This window comes from Sapajus apella, unplaced genomic scaffold (assembly GCF_009761245.1).
Source record: "Sapajus apella isolate SASKATOON/1434 unplaced genomic scaffold, GSC_monkey_1.0 scaffold6, whole genome shotgun sequence".
NCBI lineage: Eukaryota > Metazoa > Chordata > Mammalia > Primates > Cebidae > Sapajus > Sapajus apella.
This window is the reverse complement of record NW_022436946.1, coordinates 36,117,423-36,131,129: the sequence shown is the minus strand read 5'-3', so window position 1 is coordinate 36,131,129 and position 13,707 is coordinate 36,117,423. Positions and strand designations below refer to the sequence as shown.

Sequence of the window (13,707 nt, the reverse complement as noted above, 5' to 3'; positions counted from 1 at the left end):
CCGAGCATGGTGGCTCATGCCTGTGATCCCAGTACTCTGGGAGGCTAAGGTGGGTGGATCTCCTGAGGTCAGGAGTTTGAGACCAGACTGGCCAATGTGGTGAAACCTCATGTCTGCTAAAAATACAAAAATTAACCAAGTGTGGTGGCAGGCGCCTGTAATCCCGGCTACTCAGGAGGCTGAGGCTGGAGAATCACTTGAACCTGGAAGGTGGAGGTTGCAGTGAGCCAAGATCGCACCATTGCACTCCAGCCTGGGTGACAAGAGTGAGACTCTGTCAGAAAAAGAAAGAGAGAGAGAGAGAGGGAGGAAGAGAGAGAGAGAGAGAGAGAGAAAAGGCAAAGTTAATCTATAATAATAGAAATCAGATCGGCAGTTTCCTAAAGTAGGGTAGAAAGGTAATTGACCACAAGTGGCCTAAGGAAACTTTCTGGGGAGGTCAAAATTATTCCATATCTTGATCTGGTTGATGTTCTACAGTGTCATGAACCTGTGTATTTAAAATATATGAATTTTATTGCATGTAAATTATATTTCAATAAGGTTGACTTTTCAAAAACCAACCTTGGTCAAACATCCTTAGATACGCTGTCTCTCACTTTATAAAAACGTATGCAAAGACATGTCTAGAATAGAGATTAGTCTGAGTGAGGGTATAGATTTTACTGAGTTCCCCTCTTGATGTTCCAAGTACTAGCTCCCCAGAATGTCAATTCTCATATTCTTAAGACGGTGAGTAGTGAAAGAGGGTAATCTTTCTAAAACTATTAACTAATAAATAGTTAACTATGTCCACAAATAAATAAAGTTCCAAAGGCTTTTCAAAAATGATTTTATTTTACGGAATATCACAAACATATTCAAGAAGAGCATGATAAATATTTATGTACCCATCATGTGGCTTCAATGGCCACCACTGTATGGCCAGTCTTGTTTATCTATATCCTCAGATGCCTCTCTCCCTCCCTGCCTCCCACTGAACTTTTTTAAAGCAAATCCTGGGGGTTATATCATTTCATCTGTAAATGCAAGAAGCTCTGAAATTGGATTCATTTGTTCATACTGTGTCCTCTGCCTGAAATGGTTATCCCTTGTTCTTTATATGACTAGTTTCTTCTCATCTTTCAGGTGAGACTTTTTCAGGTAGATCTTCCCTGGTCTTCCTATCTAAATAGTTCACCTCCTACCCGAACCCAGCTACTTTTTGTCCTGGTAATCTGTGCCCTGGGCTTTCATATTATTTTCCACAATGTAATTATTAGTTACTGGATTTTGGGCGTCTCCTCAACTGCAATCTAAGTGCCACTGTCATAGTATTATCAGTGTCTGGAAGGTGATTAATAAATAATAGCTTCTCATTAATGAATCATCTGGAAAATCAGCTTTTCAGAGGTCAACAATGAACCTTTTCCTTGTATGTGGTGATGATCTGGATAATCACCAAAGATTAGTTGGTACTGCTTTCCCAGAATTTTTTAAAGTCTTATCGTAAGGTATCAAGTAGCCAATAGAAGTGTTTCTTCTTTTGTATGCTTTTGTAATAATTATGGAATGTTATAAGTGAAAGAGGCTTGAGAAATAACCTACATTCATAGATCTGTTGACTTTTAAAATGAAAAGAATCCTTAGAAAACATTTTGTTAAACAGATAACAGATAAGAAAACTTTATAACCCATATCTAATGTTGCAGAATTTGTGATTTACAAATAGCCATAATCTGAACCCTTCATTTAGAAAAATAGTCCATTTACTTGAGTGAGAATTGAACCTCATAAAATATCAGAAAAATGACTCAATTTTATACTATCTATATACATAGTATGCTCAGTTAAGCCATTTATTTGACAAATATTTATTTCCCACCCATTCTGCTCCAAAAACCATTCTTGCAGCTATATCAGTGAACATAACAATAAAGTTTACATTCTAGCCCATGCATCAATATTGTAAAATTACATCCTCTTGAATTTGCTATAGAATCATCGTAAGGTAATTTGGAAGAAAACACTTTTTATTATGCACTCAAAAAAAGGCAGAATACAACATTTCCTTGTCAAGCATATAATACCAAAATCCCAATATCATAATTTAGCTTCTCCGTTTACTAAACTCTGATGAATGAGCCCCCACCACACCACAAAGTTGCAGTAAGCTGGTGACTGGGATTGGTGAGAACATTTTACCCCTGGAGCTTCCCTCCTGTGGACTCACTGATGCGCAAAGTGACTGCAGGAGCCCAAACCTTGTATAACAACCTTGGGATGGAATAAGATGCACCGTTGGGCCCAGAAGTGCCCAAAACATCTAACATATACACATTTGAGTTGCAAGTGACCCAAAATTAATCATTCTGCTAAGTCTGATTCATTTTCTTCTTCCTTCTTTTTTTTTTTTTTTTTTTTTTTTTTTTTTTTTTTAGATCAAGTTGTGCTTTGTTGCCGAGGCTGAAATGCAGTGGCGTGGTCTCAGCTCACTGTAATCTCTGCCTCCCAGGTTCAAGCAATTCTCCTGCCTCAGCCTCCAGAGTGGCTGGGACTACAGGTCCCAGTTAATTTTTGTATTTTTAGTAGAGATGGGGTTTCACCGTGTTGGCCAGGCTGTCCTCAATCTCCTGACCTCAGGTGATCACCTGCCTTGGCCTCCCAAAATGCTGGGGTTACAGGCATGAGCCACTGCACCAGGCCCTGCCAAATACGATTCATAAACAAAGCTAGCCTCCATCCCATTTTCTCCAAAAACTTATGTAAACTATTCTCACAAATCCACTTTCCTCACAATTAATTCACTCTTGTTAGAGCACTATTCCCAAGGTGTAATTTGGGAAATATGGATGTCCATATAATTTGGGAAGTATGGGTGTCCTGATACTTTCTTCTACATTGGACATAGAATCAGAGGCAACCTCAGAAGTAAAGGGACAGCAGCCAAGGAGGTGGGGACAAGCAACGAGAGAGAAGGTAGGGTTGGAGCAGGAGTGGAGCAGGTGCAAGAATGTCTCCTATTATCGCAGCCTGATGTCACTCCTCTGATCTCTGTCTCATCAGGGTTCTCTTCCACCTCCATGTATGCAAGGGAGTTTTCCTAATTCCCTAATAAAAATTATTCCAATTCTCTGTATATTTGCTTGGCCCTCTTGTGACGTTTCTAGGAACTCTAGCTAGACTTGCTGCTTTACCTGCAGTCCAGGAGGTATCCACTCTGTGTAATCACAACAGCACAGCACAGGAAAGCCAGCCTAATAAGTGTGAGATTTTGAAACAATGAAGCTAAAATAATTTTATGTTACCCCTCTAGACAAGAAAATAACATGCATTGCATTTTTAGAATTATAAAATAATGCAAATGTCTTATTTTAACAGCTCAGATCTCAGTTGCCAAGTAACAAAACCCACAAGTTCTCTGTACCTTCCATGAGCTTTCAAAGTTTGTTTCTGGCATACTTCAGGGCAAGGAGGAACTTCTTGCTAAATATATTGCGTGTTCTCCCACAAGAAACTTGGGGACTTCTCAGAAAAACCTGGGAGGTAGAAGGGGTGATTGAAAAGTCACCACTAGCTTTTCCTTCTGAGCCATTAAATCTTTTACTAATGAAAGACAAAGATTAATTGTTCCTCCCAAAGATGAATGTTGCTTTGAGAAGCCAGAGGCATTTCTGAAAAGATGCAGCATTACCCTGGTGAGTTCAAGAAAGGGCATGTTGGAGAACAAGACCAAGATTCTATCTTCCTTGTAGTTTTCAAACACGCCTAACCCTGCAAAATTCTAGTCAGTGCACAAAACTAGATGCCCAACCCTATGTCTTGTCCTTCTATCCCATACTTTTGATGAAAATCAATGACAGCCTCCTCTGAACTCTTGTATACCTTATTCTCAATATAAGCTCTGTCTACTCATCACATGCTTCTCTGCTACTGGTGAATGCTATGCACTCGTGATGCCCCTAACTAGATTACAAGCTTCCAGAGGGCAGATACTTCTTATATTTCTCGTTTATTCCCCACTGGCCTAGAAAAAAGCTCTATACATAACTTCTAAATAAAAAACTTATTGCGTGACTAAATATACCATATATGCCTAAGCTAAGAAAACATAAATAATATATAATCCAAGTTCCCTGTTACCTTCCCTAAATAACAAACACACATACCCCTATAGATACTAAAAGAAAAGCCTCTTCTTTATTTCCATTAGCTTCAATTTCTAACTTCTTTTGGCCTAAACTGATTTGTTATAGTAAAATATTTGAGGCCCGGCCCATTAGCTCATGCCTGAAATCCCAGCACTTTGGGAGGCCAAGGTGGGTGGATCACCTGAGGTCAGGAGTTCGAGACCAGCCTGGCCAACATGGCGAAACCCTGTCCCTACTAAAATTACAAAACATTAGCCTGACATGGTGATACACACCTATGATCCCATCTACTTGGGAAGCTGAAGCAGGAGAATTGCTTGAACCCAGAAGGCGGAGGTTGCAGAGAGCTGAGACCACACCACTGCATTCCAGCCTGGGCAACAGAGAGAGCCTCTGTCTCAAAAAAAAAAAAAGAAAAAAATATATATATAAATGGGCCTGTACTTAGTTTCACATTGTTTGTCTTCAATTCCATGATTGTGTAGAATCAGTGTTCCATGGCGTTCTCCCTATTTCTTGTTTTCTGGTCTCCTTTGTGGGTTCCTGCTGTGCCCCGTCCCTTGGTTGCACTCCTTGGCATTGAGCCCATGTTCCTGCTTCAGGAGTCACCTCAGGTCATATCATCCATTACCCTCTATTTACTGGTGACTTCCAATTTTCTACCTTTAGACTAGCACTCTCCTCCGAGTACTAGGCCCACAGAACCAATTGCCTACTGGACATCTGCATATAGTGTCCCACAGACACCTCAAACCCTACATGACAAAACCAGAATTATATTCCTCTCCAAATGTATTCTCAGGCCTGTGTTCCTGATCTTCAAAAATGAGATTACTATCAAGCCAATTACCTAAAGCAGACATTGTCCCCTTGACCTGGCTAACCACTATTATCAGTGGCTGTCGGCTCTACCTCTCACATGTAGCCTTTTATTTCTATGATCACCAGGCTACTTAGGCACCAGTGTCTCTCACCATATTACTACAGTCCTGGTCTAATGGGTCCCTCTATAGATGTATGGGTTTAACCCCTTCAAGTCATGTAATGCTAAAGTCAGAGTGACATTCTAAAATACAAATTTGATCAATTCCTTAGCTTGGCTTAAAAACTTCTGTGTAACGTCATCCAGCCCCAACACTAGCCTTCTTTCTATCCCATCTAAATGTCTTTCCTACATCAAATGTGCCACGCTGTCTCTTATTTTTTGGGTCTTGGCTCATGCTATTGCCTTGGCCTATCACACTCTTTCTGACGTCATCCTAGCTTAGTCCTAGCTTACGCTTATTCTCCATTTTAATCTCTGCCTTTTCTGAGAAGCCCTTTCCAGCCCCCCAGCTACAGATTAGGTATTAGGTGCCTCCTTCATATTTCCAGAGCATGTGTATTCTCTCTTTGATAGCATTCACCAAATCATTTCCTGGATGATCCTTGGCTATTTTTTGTTCTGAATCTCCCATTAGCCACTCCCATGAGGACACAGATTCTACCTGTTTTGTTCAAAGCTTAATCCCCAGGAGCTGGCCTAACTACCTGGAACATAGTATACACTCAGAAAATGTTTGCTGATCAGAGTCTTGAATAATACATCACATGAAATCACTTTCCCAAAGTGAGTGGGATATACTAAAGAGAAAAACATTTCTTACCTTGTATTTAAATGCAGAAGTGGGTTTTCCCCTTTCTCAACCTTATTGGTTGTTTTAGTCACCAAGCAAAGATGATTTCATTATTAAGTGAGGTACGGGCAGGAACAGTACAGCAGAGACAGAGACAAACAGTTCCAGTGTCCAGTGAAAGCAGACTTTCCTTTCTCACCAGATTCACACAGAGTGGGCCCTGGAAGCCTCTATGATTACCCTGGAACTGCTATTTTCTTTGATTTATGACTGGTTTCAGATGGAGCCAATGATAATGTACATTCCAAACTTCTGGCACACTCCGGAAGGTTGCAGATAGCTTTTCTATGCACATTAAACACATAATAATGAGGGCCATTCAGACCTCATACTTGGCAGATTTTACACTGAAGGGGACCTGTTTCTTATTTGGCTGTTCAGATCACAAGGAATGACCATTAAATTCAAAGGGATTCTGGGTTTGACTCTCTCAAAGTAGATGCTGAATAAGGTAAGAAAAAGGGCGGTCTATTCAGTGGTTAGTAATCTCTTTAATCTGTGCATTTCAAAATTAAAGACCCATCTATAATCCTAGCACTTTGGGAGGCCAGGACATGGGGAATCTCTTGAAGCCAGGAGTTTGAGGCCAGCTTGGGCAATGTAACAAGACCCCATCGCTACAAAAAATAATAAATACAAAATTAGGCTGTGTGCTGGGCTATGGCCTATAATCCCAGCTACTCAAAAGGCAGAGTCAGGAAGATTGCCTGAACACTGGAATTTAAGTTTATAGTGAGCTATGACTGTGACACTATACTCCAGCCTGGGTGACAGAGCTTGTCTCAAATAAAAAAAAAAAAAAAGGGTAAAGGCCAAAGCACAAAGAAACCCACCATCTTACTCAGAATGTTTTCAAGGAGGTGATTAAAACTAAAGGTCTTAGCTAGCAAAGCCTGTAGAACCTGCTAATTCCTTTCTGAGAAAACAAACTGCCTAAATTAAATAATCGCTCCACCAAAATGCATTTAAAGGTCACTTTGAGCAGACTTCTTTTGTCAGGAACATCCATACCAATTATTTCCGGTGTGCTGGGAATACTAGTTACCTTGTAAGAAGGAAAAACATAACAAAGCAAAAAATGAGCAAGCAAAACAATTGTTTTGTCATATTTCTTGTGATAGTATATCTTAAATCCAGCAAACAGACCCTAGAAGAACAAAGGAAAAATCAGCCTTTTCAGCACTGAACTTACAAACCTGACCCTGAAGCGTGAGGTCTCAAATCATACTGGGCCTTATTTAGAGTTATCTAGGTCTTGGGTATTCTGATCCCTCCAACAGCTAGGCGCAGGTGTGGTATGGTCAAACAAACACAAGATTCAAGTCAGGAGGCTCAAATTTTAATCTACGCTTTTACATATAACTCAGACATATTACCGAATGTCTCAGAATTTAAGAATTTTCCTCTTCAACAGGAAGATAGTGATATGTATAACACCAGGTTACAGTGGTACTGAAATGAGGTAATATATCTAATCCTTTAGATTAATCTTTTAGAATAGCTTATTAAAGGGTCCTATATACAGTGTGTGCACAGTAAATACTAGCATAAGAAATGAGCTGTGTACACGTGGCCGGCCAACTCACTCCATTTCTCTGGATTTCAGTTTCCTTATCTGTAAAATGGGAAATAATAATACCAACTCCTCAGATTGTGCAGAGATGCAGAGGCAGAAGTGGTGGCAGTGAAGTCACCAAAAGCAAAGGGGGCCAGATCTTCAGCTTTCCCACTGCACACAAACTGTTAACAGGACAATCAAGGCAGGGCCTTCATCTGTATTTAAAAATGGAGTCTCTCTCTGACATCCAGCCTAGTGTACAGTGGTATGATCTCAGCTCACTGCAACCTCCACCTCCCGAGTTCAAGCAATTTTCCTGCCTCAGCCTCCTGAGTAGCTGGGATTACAGGCGCGTGCCACCATGCCTGACTAATTTTTGTATTTTTAATGGAGATGGGGTTTCACCATGTTGACCAGGCTGGTCTCAAACTCCTAACCTCAGGTGATCCGCCTTCCTCAGCCTCCCAAAGTGCTGGGATTATAGGTGTGAGCCACTGCGCCCAGCCTCGTCTGCATTTTTGTATATGGTTTAAATGAAATAATGTATGGAAAGAACTTACATTAACTCATTATATTATAAAATGATAGCATTTCTTCTTGATATACTGTTCCATAAATTTTATATTTTATAAAACAAATGCATATTGCTTAGTTAGCTACTGTTTAAGCCCGAGATACATACCTTAATTAATAAAACCCTAATAAATCCTGAAGCTAGCTCCCCTCAGGATGTTGGTCCTGGTGTTTTCCAAGGCCTGCTGAAAAGAAAAATGGACAGTGACCCTCCCAACAGATGAGATTCCAAAGAGAATCTCCACTGGGCTCACACTCAAGCTCCCTGTCTCCATCCCTAAAGAATTGCAAGTAAATTCCTTCCCAGAGACCAACCCATTTCTCTAATCCGTGTGTTATACCCTGGAGCCTCAAGTTACAACACACGGATTAGAGAAATGGGTTGTTCTGTCTCCTGGCTTCTCTTCTAAAAATAATCTGCTACAGAAGTACCAAAGATTAGATGGTCTCTTTGGAAAAGGTTTTACATCTACCTCACATCTTTCTGAGTTGCTTTTAGCAGCAACCTAAAAAGCTCCTTCAGTTATGCCCAACACTGCAAAATGCCGGCCTTGTGAATTTAGAAACTCTATCAACACTTTGCTGCAGGTAGATATTACTTGGTATTAAATCACCATGGAATGTCTGTAGAAATGCACTAGATACCAAAGGGTTTCTGACTGAGAAAATGTAAGCACAATGAAATAATTAGATATGATTTGCCATTTCTTTACAAGCGTTGCTACATACGCAATTCAGCATGTGGTTTCTCACTTTTCTTATTACATTGCTTGTATTCATTGTGTCTAGCTCTCTGGAAATGATTTTTTAAGCCCTTGAAAATCAAATAATGCAGCATTAAAAATCAATTTACTAGGTTAATCATAATGCTTTTCTCATTATGGTGTGCACCTATAATACCAGCTACTCAGGTAGCTGAGATAAGAGGAACACTTGAGCCCAGGAGTGCAAAATCAGTTGGGGCAGCATAGCAAACCCCTGTCTCTAAAAATAAAATAAAATAAATAATGCTTTCCTCAGCACTGACAATTCAACTGAAACGTGGCTCTGTAACAGTACGGAGAGAATGCAGGGCTTTCAAACATCTTTAAGGAAGAATGGGCATCCTGGATTTAGGCATGGAGCTATCACTATATATTTGAGGAATATATGTAAATTCCAAAATTATTTAAAATGCTTCTCTGCCCAACAAACTTGGGATCATGGGGAAGACATATGTAGTACTTACCAATATTTCTAGCTTCCCTCTTTTAGGACAAGGGGATATTTTACTGCCCTACCGCCTTCGAATTATTAACAGATATAGCCATGTGACTTCTGGCCACCAGAAGGAAGTGTTTAATTTCTAACATTCTTCTGACCTGTCTGGCTACCAGGGAAGCACACACAGCAGAACTATCACATGAGTGAGGGCTGCCCTTGAGAATCACTCAGCCATTTAGCAGACTTGGCATGAGCAAGAGAGAAACTCTGTCACTTTATGACACAGATTTGTTTGCTTCCACAGCGTGGCCTAGCCTTTCTCACCAGTACAGAGTCCACCAAGCCCTACCACAGCAAGCTCCTTAGGGTCCCTAAGCATGTCCCCAATACTGTCCATTCATTCTTCTTACTACTTACTCTGTTCTCCTGCCTCCCTTTCAGAAGGTCTCTGATGTATACATCGGGCCTACCAGGATAACGTACTCCATCTCAAGATCATTAATCACATCTGCAAACAACCTTCTGCCATATCAAATAATATTTTCAGCTGGTGTCTTTTGATCATCTTATCTCACCTTGCTCCTCTACCATTCCACACTCCTTCTCACCGTTGGCTAGTACAGTGTCTTAAACATGCATCGCTGCTGAATAAATGAATGCTTAGTTCAAAATGTATACCATATCAGAATCTTTGCTTTATCAAAAGCCCAAACAATATGCTTAATAAAGCTACACACACTCAAACATACACACAAAGAAAAAGCTAATGCACCTCATAAAAACAAAACTAGGTAAGAAGAAAGTTGCTCAGTCCAGGCTATCAAAATTAATGGGAAAAGGAAGTAAATGGTCTTCTCATACTGGCAGTCAGTAGTAAGTCCCTAAGAAATATAAAATAGTGCATTAAAAAAAAAGAATGCATCAAGTTGATGATTATTTGCAGAAGAACATGTATTGTACGTTCATATACCAGCAGTTAATATATATGCATGGAATCAAATCATCCATAGCTCAGCAGAATCTAAGCCATATGTCTTCTTAGATTTGCTTATTAGCTTTCTTCATTCCTTACATATTAGACAATTTGAGAAAGGTAAAGATAGTTATTTCATTCTTCTCAGTTCTATTTCTGCTTTCTTAGTCAACTCACAAGGGCCTTGAGGCAAGAAAAATTTCTCTTTAAACAAAGTTTTTTTTGTTTAAAGAGAAACAAAAATTTATCTTTGAACATATGATCTCTCAAATCTGCCAAACGTAGTGACTTTATAGTAATTGTTTCAACCACTTTCTTCTGCTGACCCAATACTTCATATACCATAAGATTGAAAATATTCTCTTTTGCTGGGCGCGGTGGCGTAAAACGCCTGTAATCCCAGCACTTTGGGAGGCCTAGGTGGGCGGATCATGAGGTCAAGAGATCGAGACCATCCTGGCCAACATGGTGAAACCTCATCTCTACTAAAAAATATAAAAATTAGCTGGGAATGGTGGCACGCACCTGTGGTCCCAGCTACTCGGGAGGCTGAGGTGGAAGAATTGCTTGAACCCACGAAGCGGAGGATGCAGTGAGCCGAGATTGCAAAAAAAAAAAGAAAAGAAAACGTTCTCTTTTATCTGCTGTTCAATTTGCTTACTCTCCAGCTGCTTGCCTATAGTTTAAATCATTCTCTCAGAAGTACGACCTTGACAATTCTGGGGTCTTCCAATGGCGAGTTTAAACTCACTTGAGCAACCATCTACAAGTATTGATCAACTTACCACCTATGCAACTTACGACCATTCGACTTTACGACCACCATCGCTAGCCACGACTGCTCCGCGTCTGACAGCGCAAACCTACGCTGGGCATACGACAGTGCGGACCAGCTTCCGGCAGCACTAACATCTCCACGTGTACCATTTCAACTGTACATATAGCCTACTCAACTTACGACCAAATCATGTTACGACCGGTCCGCGGTCCCAACCGTGGCTGTAAGTCTAGCACTAGCTGTATAGGGCTTCTAATTATCCCATGAGTGAATCCAATAATTGAGTTGAAAACAAGTCTCAACCACAACAAAACAGTTTTAGTTTGAGTGCAAGTTCTGAAGTGGAAATTAAAAATGTGAGACTAAAGTATTATTTTAAGGGCTATAACAGGGAGGAAATGGTAAAAAAAATAAAATTTGTCACTGAGAAGAAGAACTACATAGGGGTTAGCAGCCACATAGTGGCCTGAGGCCTTGAAGGTGATGGCCTCCCTGGCCGTGGCTGTGAACTAGAATCAGCTGAGCCACAACAGTGAATGTCACAACACTCTCTGACACCTCAGACTGGCCTCCTGCTCATGTAGACCTTCTGCCCTTGAACTTCACAGTTGCTCTCATGTCCTTTCTATGTTTGTCAATTCTAGGTTTTCAGCTCACTTTATACCCTAGTTTAGCTTCTGTTTCTTTATTCATAAGGTAATGTTAGAAGAATGAATAAGGTAACATATGTAAAACATGAGCATAATACCAGTATACTAGATCACAAAAAAAATGTTACTTGGTTCATTCATTCATGTAATCACTACATGTATTGGGGGCTTAATACGTGTAAGTCTTTCTACTAGGTGTGGGAGATTTTACAACCAAAAAGTCACAGTGCTTATCCACAATTACTCCACACTACAAAGCAAAGTTTTTGAGCTAGAGTCTATGGAACTCTAGGTTTTAACTTCATAAGGTCTGTGAACTCCTCAAATTGTGAGCAGAATAATGTTATGTTTACATGTGCTTTACTTTTTATTTTATTATTATTGTTTTTTTGAAACAGGGTCTCACTCTGTTGCCCAGACAGGAGTGCAGTGGCATGATCATAGCTCACTACAGTCTTGAACTCCTGGGCTAAAGTTATCCGCCTGCCTTAGTCTCCTGAGTAGCCAAGGACTATAGGAATGTGCCACCACACCTGGGTAGTTTTTTTTTTGTTTGTTTTTAATCTTTTCAGTTAAGGTCATGTCTTGCTATGTTGCCCAGGATTGTCTCAAGCTCCTGGGCTCAAGTGATCCTCCTGCCTCGGACTCCCAATGTGCTGGGATCATAGGCATGAACCCCCCACGCCCAGCCAAGAGCACTTTTCTAAAGAGAGAGGTCTATTTCTTTCAACGGATCCTCAAAGGGATCTGTAATGTGGTCATTATTGGTTTTCACCTACCCAGCATACCTCTCCTGATAACACAACACATTCCTTCCCCTTGGAGAAGTAACATTTGCCATTCTCAATCAATACACTTTCTGTAAGTGCCAATCCCACCACCTGCCTCCACAATTAGTCCCCATCCAAACATATGGATGAGACTGGCCAAGCTGGGCCAATCAAAGCAGAAAAGACATACACTTCCCAACAAGGCTTCAAAACTTGTAGAATTTAAACCACAAATGTTTATGGCCATCTTTGCCATCATCTGGGGAAGCCTGCCTAAAATAGAAGCCAATAAGAAAGCTAAATAGAAAGCTGAAGAAAGGCAAACTTATAGAACTTTTGTTGGAAGACTTGATTTCAGCCAAAATTGAGGGCAATTCCAGCCTGGGACTTTTTGGTTACATAAGCAACAAAGTTCTGTTTTCCTGAAATCTGTTAGAATTATCTTTCTCTCCTTTTCAGTTAGAATCAATCCTGCTAATTCAGTTTAAATCTCTCCTACCCACCTCCCCAGCTCACCAACAAATAAACAAAACTCCTAGTTTATTTTCCCTGATACTAAGCTATACAACCCATGATTATTTATTCGACTTAGGTTTATTAATCATCGGGCTCATTACTTTATCTATCCTGAAGTACAAACTCCATCCCACCACCAGGCCACAGTTCACCATTCTCCCCTCATTTTACTTTATCTCCACATCCACTTCTTACATCCTTGCAGAACCCGAAAACAGAGATCACTTATTCCTCTAATTGACTCTGAACCACTTACAGAATCACAAAAGAACCAAAATAGTTTTCTCCATGTGTTTTCCTCCCATCTTTAATATATCAAAGTGATTATACATCCTGTGTCCCCAATCAACATAGTAGCATTCAATATTTGGTACACTCTCAATACATATTTGTGGAAAAAATAAAATAAGGAATGATGGAGCTTTTCTCTGCTCCTCTTAAAAGAAAGAGAAGCTGCCAGAATTGAAGCTTGATCCAGGGGCTTCCCAGGGGACCAACCTCTAGGGAAGAAGATGTTGGTTTCATAGTTACTTGATCCATTAGAGTTCACAGAGGACAGTGCACACAAAATCAGAAAAGCAGGTGGGCTTATTTCAGTGAATGTGAGGCAATAGCTAGTTTCATTTTGAAAGTGAAAATTTTAAACCCTACCCTAATGAAACTATAATACATGAATAAAAAATGAAAGTTAATATATGAAAGCAAAACCAATCATTACAATGAAAGGATGGGATTAAGGCTATATTTTCTCATTCTGAAAAATCTCTTTTATGATATTTAATGTGATTTAAAGGATTTTCAAAACACTTAGCACAAATCTCTATTTAAATATTAATAACTTTAAAAATATTGCAGCCTAGGCAACACAGCAAGATTCTGT

General features: G+C 40.0%; 1 long non-coding RNA gene across 1 annotated transcript; it reads right to left on the bottom strand.

Moving 5' to 3' along the window:
- Window positions 1-3,175: 3,175 nt before the first annotated feature.
- LOC116549425 lies at window positions 3,176-4,442 on the bottom strand. Its single transcript, XR_004267861.1, has 2 exons — window positions 4,406-4,442; window positions 3,176-3,518 (listed from the first exon to the last, which is right to left on the bottom strand). It is a non-coding gene; the product is annotated as an uncharacterized LOC116549425 (long non-coding RNA).
- Between the last annotated feature and the right edge of the window lie 9,265 nt (window positions 4,443-13,707).